Below are 14,909 nucleotides of genomic sequence, written 5' to 3'. Positions count from 1 at the left end.
TTTTTTTTTTTTTTACCTTTTCTTACAAATTTGTATAGATGCCCTGCTGGGCCATGCACCCCTCATCCCCAAACCTCTTAAATTTTAGTAAAGAGTTCTCAAATCAACAAGTGAACCACCAGCTCTTTCCCCAGATCTCTCATTATAAATACTGCCAGTAGGCCCTCCAACCCCCTCATCTCCCAGTCTCAATGATTCATACTGCACCCCTCCACACTCCACCCACAGAACCTCATCCATCACCCAAAACCCTAAAAATCCCTGGCAAAAGTGGGATATGAACTTACACTTGGTGAGCTATAATGCAGCATCTTTCTTAAGATGCTGGAAATGTAAACAGTTTATGCTTCCAGCACCAAGAACCCTGGAGCTTGCTAGAATCTTGTAAGTTCATATCCCATTCCTGGCAGGGATTTTTAGGGTTTGGGGTGGGGGTGAGTGGATGGAAGGATGCTCCAGGATGGGTGCAGGGGTGCAGCATGGATCATTAAGACTGAAAGGAGTGAGGAGTGGGCCCAGTGGCAGTATTTATAATAATGAGAGTTCTGGGAAAAGGGGGCCATCTGTGGACCACAAAACACTTTATTAAAATTTAAAAGGGGATTAGGAGGTGGGAGATGGTGCATGGTCCGACAGGGCATCTTGGCAAGTTTGTAAGGGAAGATTGAAAATCGCGCCATAGGCCATATTTTTTTTTTGTTTGCTTAAAATGCTACTTAACCAGATATCTTTATTCAAACAGAGTCAATTACATTTTTTAATTAAACATCTACATGTAGCTAGATAACTTAAGACAAGTATAGTGAGTGGGATATTTATCCCACTGAATATACAGGACAATTTATCCGGGCCTATTTTAGCTAGATAACTGGTCCACTAAATGGCCTACTGAATATTGGCTTGATAGAAGAATTAGAAAATGTTCAAAGAATGGCAATAAAATAATAAAAGGAATGAAACAGCTCCCTTAATAAGGTTAAACAGATTAGAGATTGTAGCTTGGAGAAGAGACAACTGACAATAGATATGATATAGGTTTACAAAATCATGAGGAGAGCGAAACAAGTTAATAGGGAACAGTTATTTACTCTTTTCAAATTGTACTAAAGACATTCCATAAAACAAATTGGTAGCAGATTAAAAACAAATTTAAGGAAGTATTTTTTCAGTTAACATAATTAAACTGTGGAATTTCTTGCCAGCAAGTTTAGTAATACAGCTGAGCCTACAAAAGGTTTGGACAAATTTCTGAAAGACAGTTCTATAACAATTATTAGCCAAACAGACTCGGAGACTGCAATAGGAAATTGATCCATTTGAATTTACTGGTTGCTTCCAAGAAATGCAACAAAACACTGTTGCAGACAGGATGCTGCACTCATTTAATGAATGATCTGAATGGGCATGACACTTCTCATGTTCCTGTAGGGACAAGGCCCTGTAAAATCTTATGACTGTGTATGTGGCTGCAAAATGAAATCTCTGGAAACAAGATGGACATTTGGCCTGTTTTTCTCTGCATGTATGACAACAAGCTGGACCTTTCTGACCACACAAGCAAATGCCTGGTGTGGGCTACATAAACTTGTTTGCAGAGATGTCCTGAAGCAATGGAAGGACTATGTACCTGCAAAAACAGAGCCGGGAAGGCACCTTTCTGTCTGGGGTTCACAGCTTTACTGCCCAACTGCCAATCAGCATTTATGGGCCTATCAGAAAAGATGTTTGTTCCGCAAAGCCTATTCAGTCTCAAGCTGACCAAGGCTGACCCACTGCATTCTGAAAAAAGCACAGGTGTGTCAGACCAATCAAACTGGCTACACTGAAGAAAAACTGCTGTCTATATTCATGAGCTAAGAAAGGCAGAGGAATACCTATAAAAGAAGTAAGACAAAGACAAAGAAAAAGAAAGAAGCTTTTGGCCACATCGAACTTCAACAAAGTCTCTGATACCACCCTACCCGTTTCTAGCATGAGGAACGACCTTTTGTAGTTCATCTCACTGCAATTGTCTCCCAAATGCGCTAGTTTAACACCCAATGAAACGGTCACCTCTCCCGTCGTAAGATTCTACAGCCAGAAAATCGGAACACAGACTGCATGGACGATATGGGTACTTGTTTCCTACACGGTGTTTAGTTCAGATGACCACATTGGTACTTTAGGATACAAGTAATAGTTGGTTTGGTATGCTACCACTTCATTGGTTTTACAACTGCAAGAGATTCTTCTATTTGTAATCTTTTTCTGAGTCCCTGAACTCCTTAACTTCTAATAAGTAATCAGTTATAGCAGTAAGATTTGTTAGCTCTAAAGAAATCCCATATACAATTTCCATTATCTAAGACAAACAGAATAATTTATTTTCTGATAATCTCAGACAAATTATAAAGGTATAGTCATATAAATAAATAAATAAATAAATAAATAAATAAATAAATATAGCCAAGATATGGTACATTCTAAAGAAATAACAAAACTTCCTAGACTTAAAGAATGGTAAGACACTGCAGATGATCCAAATAATTACAATTTAACCAACTATTGCAGGGGTGGCCAACTCCAGTCCTCAAGAACCACAAACAGGCCAGAGTTTCAGGAAATCCACAATGAATTTGCATAAGATAGATTTGCATACAATGGAGGCAGTGTATACAAATTTCTCTTTTGCATATTATAAATATCCCGAAAACCAGGCCTGCTTGTGGTTCTTGAGGAATGCAGTTGGCCACCATTGAACTATTGCAACACAATTTAAGGATAAAACTTAGAAAAGAACATTTTACGAGTATATCAGAATGCTCTACATACTTCATAAGGCCAATAGACAAGCAGCATATTAAACTGCATAAACACGCAGTGGGAGATTATACTTACAAGACAGTCTTGAACAATTCCAACATGATTTAAAAAAAAATGCTCGCAGGAATAAAAACACTAAACACACACTAATTTAGGAGGCCAATGATTACCAACAGATTATTTGACAAAACGTAATCCTCAATTATGTTGTTATCCCTGTGAAGGTGAATGATGCTATCTGTAGCTGTTGCAACCCATGTTTACTAAAGAAAAAATAATACAGTTAAAAAAGAAATAAGGTATAGCACTGAATATTCTGGAACATAAATAATTATATTAGAGTCATTAGACAACAGGGGGCTTCTTAACAAAAACACATTGAGAAAACAATTTTATGTAAATCACTTTCCCACAGCAGAGGTTCTAACTAAAGGGAAAAATTGTGATAAGTTTATGAAAGCTAGGATTCGCATTAGTTCATATAATCCATGTAACCCAATTTGTTGCATGCATATTGTTTAAAATTATAAATAAAAATTATTTTTCTTTTTTCTAACAGCTGATACAACTTTTAATGAATAATTGTATTAGAAATATAGTAACATAGTAATGATGGCAGAAAAAGACCAAAATGGTCCATATAGTCTGCCCTGTAAGCTTCCCAAGGTAGTAACTGTCGCTCCATGCAGTTAACCACCTTTTTCTCTTAAGGGTAGTAACTGCCGCTCCATGCAGATTATCCCCATGTTTCTCTTAAGGGTAATAACTGCCGCTCCATGCAGTTGTTGCATCCGTCGGTCTTCGACGGCTTCGCCCCGCCTACCTCTCTACTTGTGGCTGCTCCCGCTCACCTTGGAATGATGGCTGCCACGGCGTTTGCTTGCTGTTCTCTCCAGCGTTCCCGGACCGGCTTTGGTGCTGCCTCCTGCCATTCTCCTTCAAGGTACTTCTAGGGCACACGCGTGCACGCCGCCCTCATCTTTAACTTCACATTGGCACAAACCACAGGGGAGTCCCCCTGTTCTGACATCACGACTCCAGGGTATATCTGCCTACAGAATTTGCTAGCTCGTTGAGTTAGTAACAGGATTCGTACGGATGGGATTCGCTCTCCGTTCCTAAGCTACTACCTGGAACTCTTACTACCCTTCGGGGTCGCTAACGGGGTACCTGCTCCTCGGGGGCCTCTCTGCTTCTTTCAGGTGCTATCAGGAAACCGGTACTCGCTCCTCGAGGGCCCATGTTCTCTCTGTCACTGCCTGCTACTTCTTCCCTTCTATTTGGAAGATCTAACTTACAGTCACCATCAGTGAGTACAGAAAACATCTCTCTCTACAGTACCGTTTCGCCGGAATCAGGTACTCGCTCCTCGAGGGCCTGCCCTCTGGCTCCAGTGCCAGACCTCTCGTCTAGTGGAATCTCTGCTACTGCTAGTAAGTACACCACTGAGTCTCTCTGCTCTAAGGGATCAGGTACTCGCTCCTTGAGGGCCTGCTCTCCCTGTCTTGGAGCTCTCCTACTCTATTTGGGACTCTGAATGATAATCTTATTGTGTGCTCATAACTCTCAGTCTTTTTCCACTACAGCACTGCTCTACAGAGGATCCGCTGTTCCAGCATTCTGTGAGAGATGTGCCCAGCCGTGCTCTACAACCACTACTCACTACTGCCACCTCTGGTGGTTCCATAAACTGTTTAATAAAAGACTCACATCGGTGTTTGTCTGTCCGGAGTTTAGCCTGACACTGTGGTCCCTCACGGGACTGCCCCCCGTGGGCGTGGTCAGCTGCCACAGTGTCCAAGGATCCACCCAAACACCATTAACCATAACAGCAGGTTACCCCCATGTTTCTCTTAAGGGTAGTAACTGCCGCTCCGTGCCGTTTAAGCTTTTTTATTTATTCCCATCCTCTAGCCTTTTAGGGATCCACAATGTTTATCCCATGCCCCTTTGAAATCCTTCACAGTTTTAGTCATCACCACTTCCTCCGGAAGGGCATTCCAGGCATCTACCACCCTCACAGTGAAAAATTATTTCCTGACATTGGTTCTAAGCCTTCCCCCCTGGAGTTTCAAATCGTGGCCCCTAATTCTACTAAATTGTTTCCAATGATGTATAGCTTATGATTTATAAATGTAAGAAACAAAATTTCCTTTGTATCTGATGGTGTAACAAATGTATGAATTTGTTTTGTGAAAATGCATAAATAAAAAATTTAAAAAAGAAATGTGTTTCCAATGGAAAATGTTTATTGACGACCATGGATCATTAAACCTTTCAAGTATCTGAAGGTCTGTAACATATCACCGCTGCTACTCCTCTCCTTCAGGGTGTACATATTCAGGTTCTTCAACCTCTCCTCATAAGTCATTCGATGGAGACCACCCACCATTTTGGTCGCCCTTCTCTGGACCACTTCTATCCTGTCTCTGTCTCCTTTGAGATACTGGCTCCAGAACTGAACACAGGACTCCAGGTGAGGCCTCAAGGACCTGTACAAGGGGATTATCACTTCCCTTTTCTTACTAGATATTCGTCTCTCAATGCAGCCCAGCATTCTTCTGGCTTCAGCTATCGCTATGTTACACTGCTTCATTGACTTCAGGTCGTTAGACACTATCACCACAAGGTTTCTCTCCTGTTCCATGTACATCAGCCCTTCACCCCCCAACACATGCAGTTCCTTCGGATTACCACACCCCAGATGCATGGCTCTGCATTTCTTGGCATCGAATCACAGTTGCCATATCTTCGACCACTCTTCCAGCTTTCTTAAATCCCGTCTCATTCTCTGTATTCCTTCCGGCGTGTCCACTCTGTTGCAGATCTTAGACAGAGACAAGATGGAGGCGGTCCAGAGAAAGGCGACCAAAAAGGTGGAGGGTCTTCATCAAATGACTTATGAGGATAGACTGAAGAATCTAAATATGTACACCCTGGAGGAAAGGAGGAGCAGAAGTGATATGATACAGACTTTCAGATACTTGAAAGGTTTTAATGATCCAAAGACAACGACAAACTTTTTCCATCAACAGAACCAGGGGTCACGATTTGAAGTTCCAGGGAGGAAGACTCAGAACCAATGTCAGGAAGTATTTCTTCACGGAGAGGGTGGTGGATGCCTGGAATGCCCTTCCAGAGGAAGTGGTGAAGACCAGAACTGTGAAGGACTTCAAAGGGGCGTGGGATAAACACTGTGGATCCATAAAGTCTAGAGGACGTGGATGAAGAGTGGGTGGCTCGCGGGAATGATGGCTACTACCTGGACATAATACCCTTTTTCAATAAACATACACAAGGTTAATGTGACTCCAACATTGCTCTAAGCTTCAACGGCAAGAGGAAATGTGGAAAAAAGGATTTGCATTCACAAAAAAGCGGGGAGTAGCTTGCTTGTTACGGCAGTTACTACCCCAAACCAAATAAGCCTGATACTTCACTTTCAATGCATATCCAGCATAGCTCTCTGCTTCAACGGCATGAGGGAATGAAGAAAAGTGGATCTATATACAGACAAGGACTGAATTATATAGTCTGGGTAAACAAATAAGCATGGATGTAGCTTGCTTATTGCTGCGGTTACTACCCCTAACTAATTAAGCTAGATATTTCACTTAGATCCAGTTCCAACACTGCTCTCTACATTAATGGTGGGGGTGGAAGAGAAATAGAACCAAAAGGTTACTAAGAGTCAAGAGTAACAAATAAGTATGAGAGAAAAAAAGTGCGAAGCTTGCTGGGCAGACTGGATGGGCCATTTGGTCTTCTTCTGCCGTCATTTCTATGTTTCTATAAATATACAAACTTTATCTTCTCTCTCTTCCACAATGTTGCTCACGAAGATGTTGAACAGAACCGGTCCCAACACCGATCCCTGTGGCACTCAACTTAACACCATTCTCTCTTCAGAGTAGGTTCCGTTTACCATCACCCGTGGTCTTCTATCCGTCAACCAGTCTGTAATCCATGCCAACACCTTGGAGCTGACTCCCAAGCTTCTCATTTTGTTGATGAGTCTTCTGTGTCAGACCGTATCAAAACCTTTACTAAAATCCAAGTAGATTACATCAAGTGCTCTTTCCTGATCCAGTTCTCTAGTCACTCAAAGAAATCAATTAGATTGTATATAGTTCACTATCCTTTCCTTCAGCAGAGTCTCCATTAATTTTCCCGCCACCGAGGTGATGCTAACTGGCCTGTAGTTTCCAGCCTCTTCTCTGCTCCCACTCTTGTGAAGCAGAACCACCACCGCTCTTCTCCAGTCACTAGGCACTACACCCTTTTCCAAAGATCTATTAAACAGGTCACACAGTGGACCCGCCTGCACATCTCTGAGTTCTCTCAGTATTCTGGGGTGAACCTCATCAGGCCCCATGGCTTTGTTCACTTTGTTTTCTTAGCTCTTCCCATACATTATCTTCCATAAATGGAGTTTCATTTACTCTACCCACTTCGACATTCTTGATAACAAGTGACGGTCCTTCTCCAGGGTCTTCTTTAGTGAACACTGAACTGAAGTATTTGTTTAATATTTCTGCTAATTCATCATCTTTCTCCACCCATTGATCCATATCCTCTTTCAATTTCACTATACCATTATGTACCTTTCTCCTTTCTCTGATATATCTGAAAATGTTTTGTCACCTCGCTTTATCTCCTTGGCAATCCTTTCCTCTGACTTTTTGCTTTCTTGATTACTTGTTTCATCTCCCTCAGTTTCGTCAGATAATCCTCCCTGTGCTCCACTTTTTGGGATTCTTTATATTTCTTAAAAGCTGCTTTTTTTGCTTTTATAACATCAGCCACCTCCTTTCTGAACCAGATTGGATTCTTATTTCTCTTACTTTTCTAAAATACAGATTTGTTGCTTTTGTAATTACTCCTTTTAGTTTGGCCCACTGTTGTTCGACCTCTTCCATTTTCTCCCAGTATTCAAGTTCTGCCTCCAGATATTTCCCCATTTCGACAAAGTCTGTTTTTTTGAAGTTCAACTCAAGCCTTTGTGACAATTCTCCAGATCATATTTGCACTATCAAACCATACTGTTTGATGATCACTGGTGCTGAGATGGGCACCCACCCAGACACTGGAGACATTATCCCCATTGGTGCGCACTAGATCAAGTAAAATTCCCTCCCTCGTGGGTTCCATTACCATTTGTTTGAACAGAGCCCCTTGCAGGGCATCCACTATCTCTCCACTTCTGTTAGATTCTGCAGAAAGGATTCTCCAATCCACGTCCGGCAGATTAAAGTCACCAACAATCAACACTTCCCCCTTCTTTCCCACCTTTATAATATCTTTGATCAGATCTCTGTCTAGTTCTTCCGTTTGAGTCGGAGGCCTGTACACCACTCCAGTAAAAATGGATATGCTGTCATTTTTTTTTTTAGGATGGCCCATAATGCTTCTTCTCTATCCCACTTTCCTTGCAGTTCAGTTGCTTGGATATTATTTTTGACATAAAGTGCTACTCCTCCCCCTTTTTTGTCCTTTCTGTCATTCCTTAACAAGTTATAGCCCAGTATGGCCATATCCCAGTCATGAGAATCTGTGAACCACCTCTCCGTGACAGCAACAACGTCCAAGTCTGACTCCACCATTAAGGCCTGCAGGTCTTGGATTTTATTGCCCAAACTGCGAGCATTTGTAGTCATAGCTTTCCAATTTTTCTCCCTTGCTATGTTGCACTTCCTAGGAACCTTTTCTGTTTTTTTTGAGCTGATTGATTATGTTATTTTCATTTCACATGTCCGTCACAGGTCTTATTCTGCCAGAACCTACTGTTATCCAATTGATTCTGGGCTTTTGAATCCTGGATGTCTAATAACTCTGTGGGAGTGGGGGTTGAGGTACAGGTTGCTGTAAACTTGGGGAAGGTGGGGGCCTGATTGTCATATGTCTAGTTCTACCTGAGCCCACTGTAAAACATTTTTTCCTGGGATTCTGTAACCGCTGTAGGAGATGGGTGACAGATGGATGTTTCAAGGAAGGGGAGGTTAATTGAATCCTGGCCAATTGCTCCCTTAGATGGATCAACTCCATTTTACTTTTAGACAGCTAAAGGCAAAAGGGACAGCCCTTGGTTCTTCAAACGATAGGCCTTGGGACATAAGCACCACAATTGATGCATTGAATTAAAGCCATTCTCTCTAATTAATTAAAATCATAATGATAAGTTAAGGTATGGTTAAGTCCCTAGCAAAATTTTTAATAGGTATTTGAACTAAAAGTATGTGTTATCCAGTAAAGATTAATAGGCAGAGTATGCAAACCAAATTAACAAACAATATGACAGTATAAGTTATATCTAGGCTGTAAGGAACTACTAAGTAATTGGGGATGAGATAATTGAAGCTAATTACTAGGGAAGAGTATATACGAAAGAAAAGCCAGGGGTGGGTGGGTAGAGAGGCAGAAAGGGAGGGAAATAAACAATAGCTAGGAGGACTGGTTATCCTTTTTTAATTCATAGCTCTAGAAAGCAGACAAAATAGCTCTCTTTCAGGTTTCAATCTCAAATTTGCCCCTTTCTGACAGACAAGGCACAATCTTTTGCAAATATAAAGCCCTAGTACATTAAGCACAGGTAAATAACAAAATAAAATTGCACTTAGTTTCAGCAAGGCTCTGGCTATGTGAGCATATATTTATAAAGATACAGATTATAAATATCTCTCTAAAAATTTCTGGTGAGGTAATTGTCGTGATATATATTGGTGATGCAACAGAAGACTCAAATACCTCTAACAATCCAAAATCAATATTTAGCAAAAAAAAGATTTTTTTCACATTTAAATGACCTCATACCGGGCTTGGATATGCAAGATAGCAAAGTTAGTTGCCTCTATGTGCAGAATAGCGAGGTTGATTGCCTCTGCCAAGGTTTTTAATCATTGGTCATAAAAATGCTATTTTCATTATGCTTCTCGTGACAACATTCTCTTCTTATAGTGACATGCTTTTCTTCACAAATATGAAATCACCATTTCAATTATTTCATTGCTTTTTTATACAGAAATGCAAGCTACTTAGCTTAGCTGGAGAAACACTACAGACCCGGTGCATTCAGAGGTTTTTGCAAACTGCCCGACATGGTCCATGTTTCGGCTGAAACCTTCTTCATGGGACCATATAAATGTGTGACTGTTTCAGCAACTGTTCATCGGCCCCATGAAGAAGGTTTCAACCGAAACATGGACCGTGTCGGGCAGTTTGCAAAAACCTCTGAACGCACTGGGTCTGTAGTATTTCTCCAACTAAGCTAAGTAGCTTGTATTTCTGTATAAAAAAGCAATGAAATAATTGTAATGGTGATTTCATATTTGTGAAGAAAAGCATGTCACTATAAGAAGAAAATGTTGTCACGATATAAGAAGAAAATGTTGTCACAAGAAGCATAATGAAAATAGCATTTTTATGACCAATGATTAAAAACATTGGCAAAGGCAACTAACCTTGCTATCTTGCATATCCAAGCCCGGTATGAGGTCATTTAAATGTGAAAAAAATCTTTTTTTTTTTGGGTAAATATTGGTTTTGGATTGTTAGAGGTATATGAATCTTCTGTAGCATAGTACATATATTATATATGAAATTTTTGGCACCATTGGATATCCAACTGAATCAGAATCAGCTACTAGTGTTGGGGTACAACACCATAACCATTGATTTGCAACTATCCGGAGATTTTGCCACTATTTTCTATCACCTCTCATCATAGCAGCAGCCCTTGTCTGGGGGCTATGTACCACAATTCTTTTGGGAATTCTGACACTTAGGATATTGCTGAAAAGTGACAACAAACTTCCTGCCCCACAAAACCTGTCAATTCTGCCTTGGCAGCATCCAAAGACCCAGTCAGCCTAGGGGAGACACACTGGGATGAGGATTTCAACATACTGTCCACCTCCATTCCAAGTTCCTTTTCTGAGGTGATGATTCTCAATACATAAATCCCCATTTTGTACCTGTAGTTGGGATTATTTTTCCTATGTGCATCAGTCTGTACTTTTCCACATTAAATTTAATCTCCAATTCTGTAGTCCAGCCTCCTAATTTCACAGGATCCCTCTGCAGTACCATTCACCACTGTTTGAACAACTTTGAATAATTTTGTCACATGAACATTTTTATATTCTCACTTGTTGCTCACTTTTCCAAATCATTTAAGAATATGTTAAATGGCACCGGTCCCTTTACAGATCCCTGGGGCACTCTACTATTTAGCTTTTGCCATTGGGAAAACTGGCCCTTTGGTTCTACTCTCTGTTCCCCATTTTTAAACAGTTATCAAGCTACAATAGGACACTGTTTCCTATTACATGACTTTTTAATTTCCTGAGTCATCTCATATGGGACTGTGAAATGCCTTCTGAAAACTCAAGAGACATTATCAACATGCTTATTTACATGATTTTAAGCTGATGGTCTCAAATACACTGCATGAGCAGTGATGCCCTTAGGTTATAGCAGCTTGAGATTGTACCAGAAGTAACACAATTTGCATTAACAATCACACCTCCGAGTGTTTATAGAAAGATAATATAGTTATTTCAGTTCAGTATTAACTAGAAGTAATTACAAAGTAAAAAGCAGGGTAGTGAGATGTTGATACTTATCATAGATTTGCTTACTTCTATAAAACATACCTGAACTATAAGCTGTATACATTTCTTTTGCAGAAAATAAAGACATTTTAAAAATGTATGAACTTACTACTCTATTTTAAAAATTGCACATGGTATAGACGTGGATATCTTAACACTTTTGAACATGTAACCAAAATTATTAATCCTTTCCTGGCAGAAAAGTGTATATCTCCATCCATACCAGGTGCAATTTTTAGGCATGTAGCAAATAAAACACTTTTTAAATTAATTTTCTGAAAAGCAAATTCATATAATTTATAAATCACACCTCTGTAAATCTCTATATAATACATTATCTATATTCTGAAAATATAGAGCATTATAAAAAAAAAGATGGGACTACAGACTTGGTGGGTTATACATCTTTGGACAGGCAAACTTCTAATATATAATAGAATGGCTTATCTTATAAAACACAAAAGAATAATCAAAATTTTAAGGCTTTATACTATCTGCTTTTTAAGCTTGAACAATGTGCTGAATTTCCATCTTCTAAGGTGAACTCCTGACAAATTATAGCATATCCAAGAAAACCATACAATTTAATTGTAACTGGTTCATCAGTTTTATTAACATTAACCACTATCTCCAAGATAATAAACTCAGGATTTTGCTCATTATTGCAGTGGCTAATTTTGCATGAACTGGGACTGTATTTAAGAAAGATATAAAATACTATTATAAGAATAGCAAAAATGTTACCACATGATCAAATTACTTGGAGGTACCATGAAGAATGCCACAAAGGTCTAACATAATTAACCCAACTTGCTTCAAAAACTTTCCCATTCCTGTCCTGTGTTATACATATCAAGCAAGAAATACAGATTTAGAAAACAATAGTAAGTCTGGGAACTGGCAAATAAGATATACCAAAAGGAAAGATTTACACTACTGGTCAAGACCTGCTTGAGATGAAACAAAGCATGATTACATAGATCAATTTTTTCTTCCAAGACTAACTGAGAAGGGTAGCACAAGTTGAAGAAACCGATACACTTTAAGTGTAGTTCAAAATATGAGTATGGTATGCCGCATCACTGGCCCACCTCTGCCAGATTCTATGAAATTCTTTCTACTTTAGCAAACAGGTGTTCAAGACCCATGGTACTCAAGACCATTCGTGAGTTTAATTTAGTTGAAAGTTGCAGGACTTTTCTTACACACACACAAAAATATCACTCAGAAAATTATATTTTTTTATAAATTAAAAAGGTAGTTTCACAACTGTGATTAACCTGCTAGGTTTGGACTAAAAGAGTACATATTGTAGGATAAGTCAAACAAAATACTGTCATCTCTTTCTTAGTAATCATTTTGTTTGCCTATCGATTTAAGGATTTGGACTGAACAAAATATATCAATTATAGAAACATAGAAATGATGGCAGAAAAGGACCAAACAGTCCACCCAGTCTACCCAGCAAGCTTATGGTAGTATCTACTGCGCCATACAAGTCACCCTTAAACTTATCAGTTTCCCAGACCATCAAAGTCAGGGCCCTTGTTGGTTGCTGTTTGAGTCCAGTTCCCCATTACCTCTTGCCAGTGAAACAGAGAGCAATGATGGAGTTGCATCAAAAGTATCAGGCTTATTGATTAAGGGTAGAAACTGCCGAATCAGCAAGTTTTCCCCATGCTTATTTGTTTTATCAGACCATACAATTCAATGACCTTGTTGGTTGCTGTCTAAATCTAATTCCCCTTTTCCTCTTTTCCCCCTGCCATTGAAGCATAGAGCAATGAGGGAGTTGCATCAATAGTATGAAAAATTATTGGTTAAGGGTAGTAACCGCCACTCCAGCAAGTTACCCTCATGACTCTTTTCTTCATTCCCATCTACTAGCCTCTAAGGATCCACAATGTTTATCCCATGCCTCTTTGAAATCTTTTACTATTTTTGTCTTCACCACCTCCTCCGAAAGGGCATTCCAGGCACCCACCACTCTCTCCATGAAAAAATATTTCCAGAAGTTGGTGCTGAGTCGTCCTCCCTGGAGTTTAATTTTGTGACCCCTAGTTCTACTGATTTCTTTCCAACGGAAAAGATTTGTTGTTGATTGTATATCATTAAAACCTTTCAGGTATCTGAAGGTCTGTATCATACCTCCCCTGCACCTCCTCTGCTCCAGGGTATACATATTTAGGTCCTTTCAACCTCTCGTCATAAGTCATTTGCTTACCCTTCTCTGGCCCACCTCCATCCTGTCTATCCCTTTTGAGATGCAATCTCCAGAACTTAACACAATTCTCCAGATGAGGCCTCATCAAAGACCTGTACAAAGGGATTATCACCCCCTTTTCCTTACTTATTATGCCTCTCTCTATGCAGCCAGGCATTCTTCTGGCTTTAGCTATCGTCTTCTCACATTGCTTCTCCGTCTTCAGATCGCTAGACACTATCACCTTAAGGTCCCTCTCTTGCTCCATGCACAACAGCCTTCACCCCACATCACATACATTTCTTTTGGATTATCACACCCCAGATGCAAGATTCTGCACTTCTTCGCATCGAATCCCAGTTGCCAAATCTTCAACCACCATGCAAGCTTCCTTAAATCACGTCTTATTCTCTCTACTCCTTCCAGCGTGTCCACTCTGTTGCACATCTTAGTATCATCCTCAAATAGACAAACGTTACCTTCTATCCCTTCCGCAATGTCGCTCACAAAGATACTGAACAGAACTGGTCCTGACACAGAATCCTGTGGCACTCCACTTAAATGGAACTGACTATGAAGAGAGAAAGCAAATGTTGCTTACCTGTAACAGTTGTTCTCACAGGACAGCAGGATGTTAGTTCTCACATATGGGTAACATCACAGGATGGAGCACAATCACGGAAAACTTCTGTCAAAGTTTCCAGAACTTTGACTGGCCCCTACTGGGCATGCCCAGCATGGCACTAACCCTGCAGCCAGCAGGGGTCTCCCTTCAGTCTTATTTGAAAGCTACAGGCAGTGCCGAAAAATAAAATAACAAAATGTTACGAACTCAACACCACGGGGCGGCGGGCGGGTTTCCTGAGGACTAACATCCTGCTGTCCTGTGAGAACACCTGTTACAGGTAAGCAACATTTGCTTTCTCACAGGACAAGCAGGATGGTAGTCCTCACATATGGGTGAGTACTGAGCTGAGGATGTCCAAACATGCAATAAATGTACCCAAAGGCGTGCAACAGGCACAACAACTGGGGCGGAATTTGGTAGAGGGCATCCTGAACCCCACCGGGCAGGCGGGTGTAGGTACGCTACGTTGTAAACAGGTTACGAAGGACAGACTGGCCGAAGATGGAATCCTGTCTTCCGGCATTGTCCAAGCAATAGTGGGCTGCAAAGGTGTGGAAAGAACTCCAGGTGGCAGCCCTGCAAATGTCAGGAAGCGGCACTGATCGAAGATCACAAGAGTGAAGAGGCTCGAACAGTGGTTTCACTAGCCGACCCAAAACCAGATTAA

General features: G+C 40.5%; 1 protein-coding gene across 13 annotated transcripts in view; it reads right to left on the bottom strand.

Moving 5' to 3' along the window:
- KDM4C (lysine demethylase 4C) overlaps positions 1-14,909 on the bottom strand; it is a 1,194,550-nt gene that overhangs the window by 830,012 nt on the left and 349,629 nt on the right. The window lies entirely within an intron of this gene.

The sequence above is a fragment of the Rhinatrema bivittatum genome, chromosome 1 (genome assembly GCF_901001135.1).
Source record: "Rhinatrema bivittatum chromosome 1, aRhiBiv1.1, whole genome shotgun sequence".
NCBI classification, from domain to species: Eukaryota; Metazoa; Chordata; class Amphibia; order Gymnophiona; family Rhinatrematidae; genus Rhinatrema; species Rhinatrema bivittatum.
Note: the sequence above shows the minus strand (reverse complement) of the source record. Positions and strands in the feature narration are given on the sequence as shown.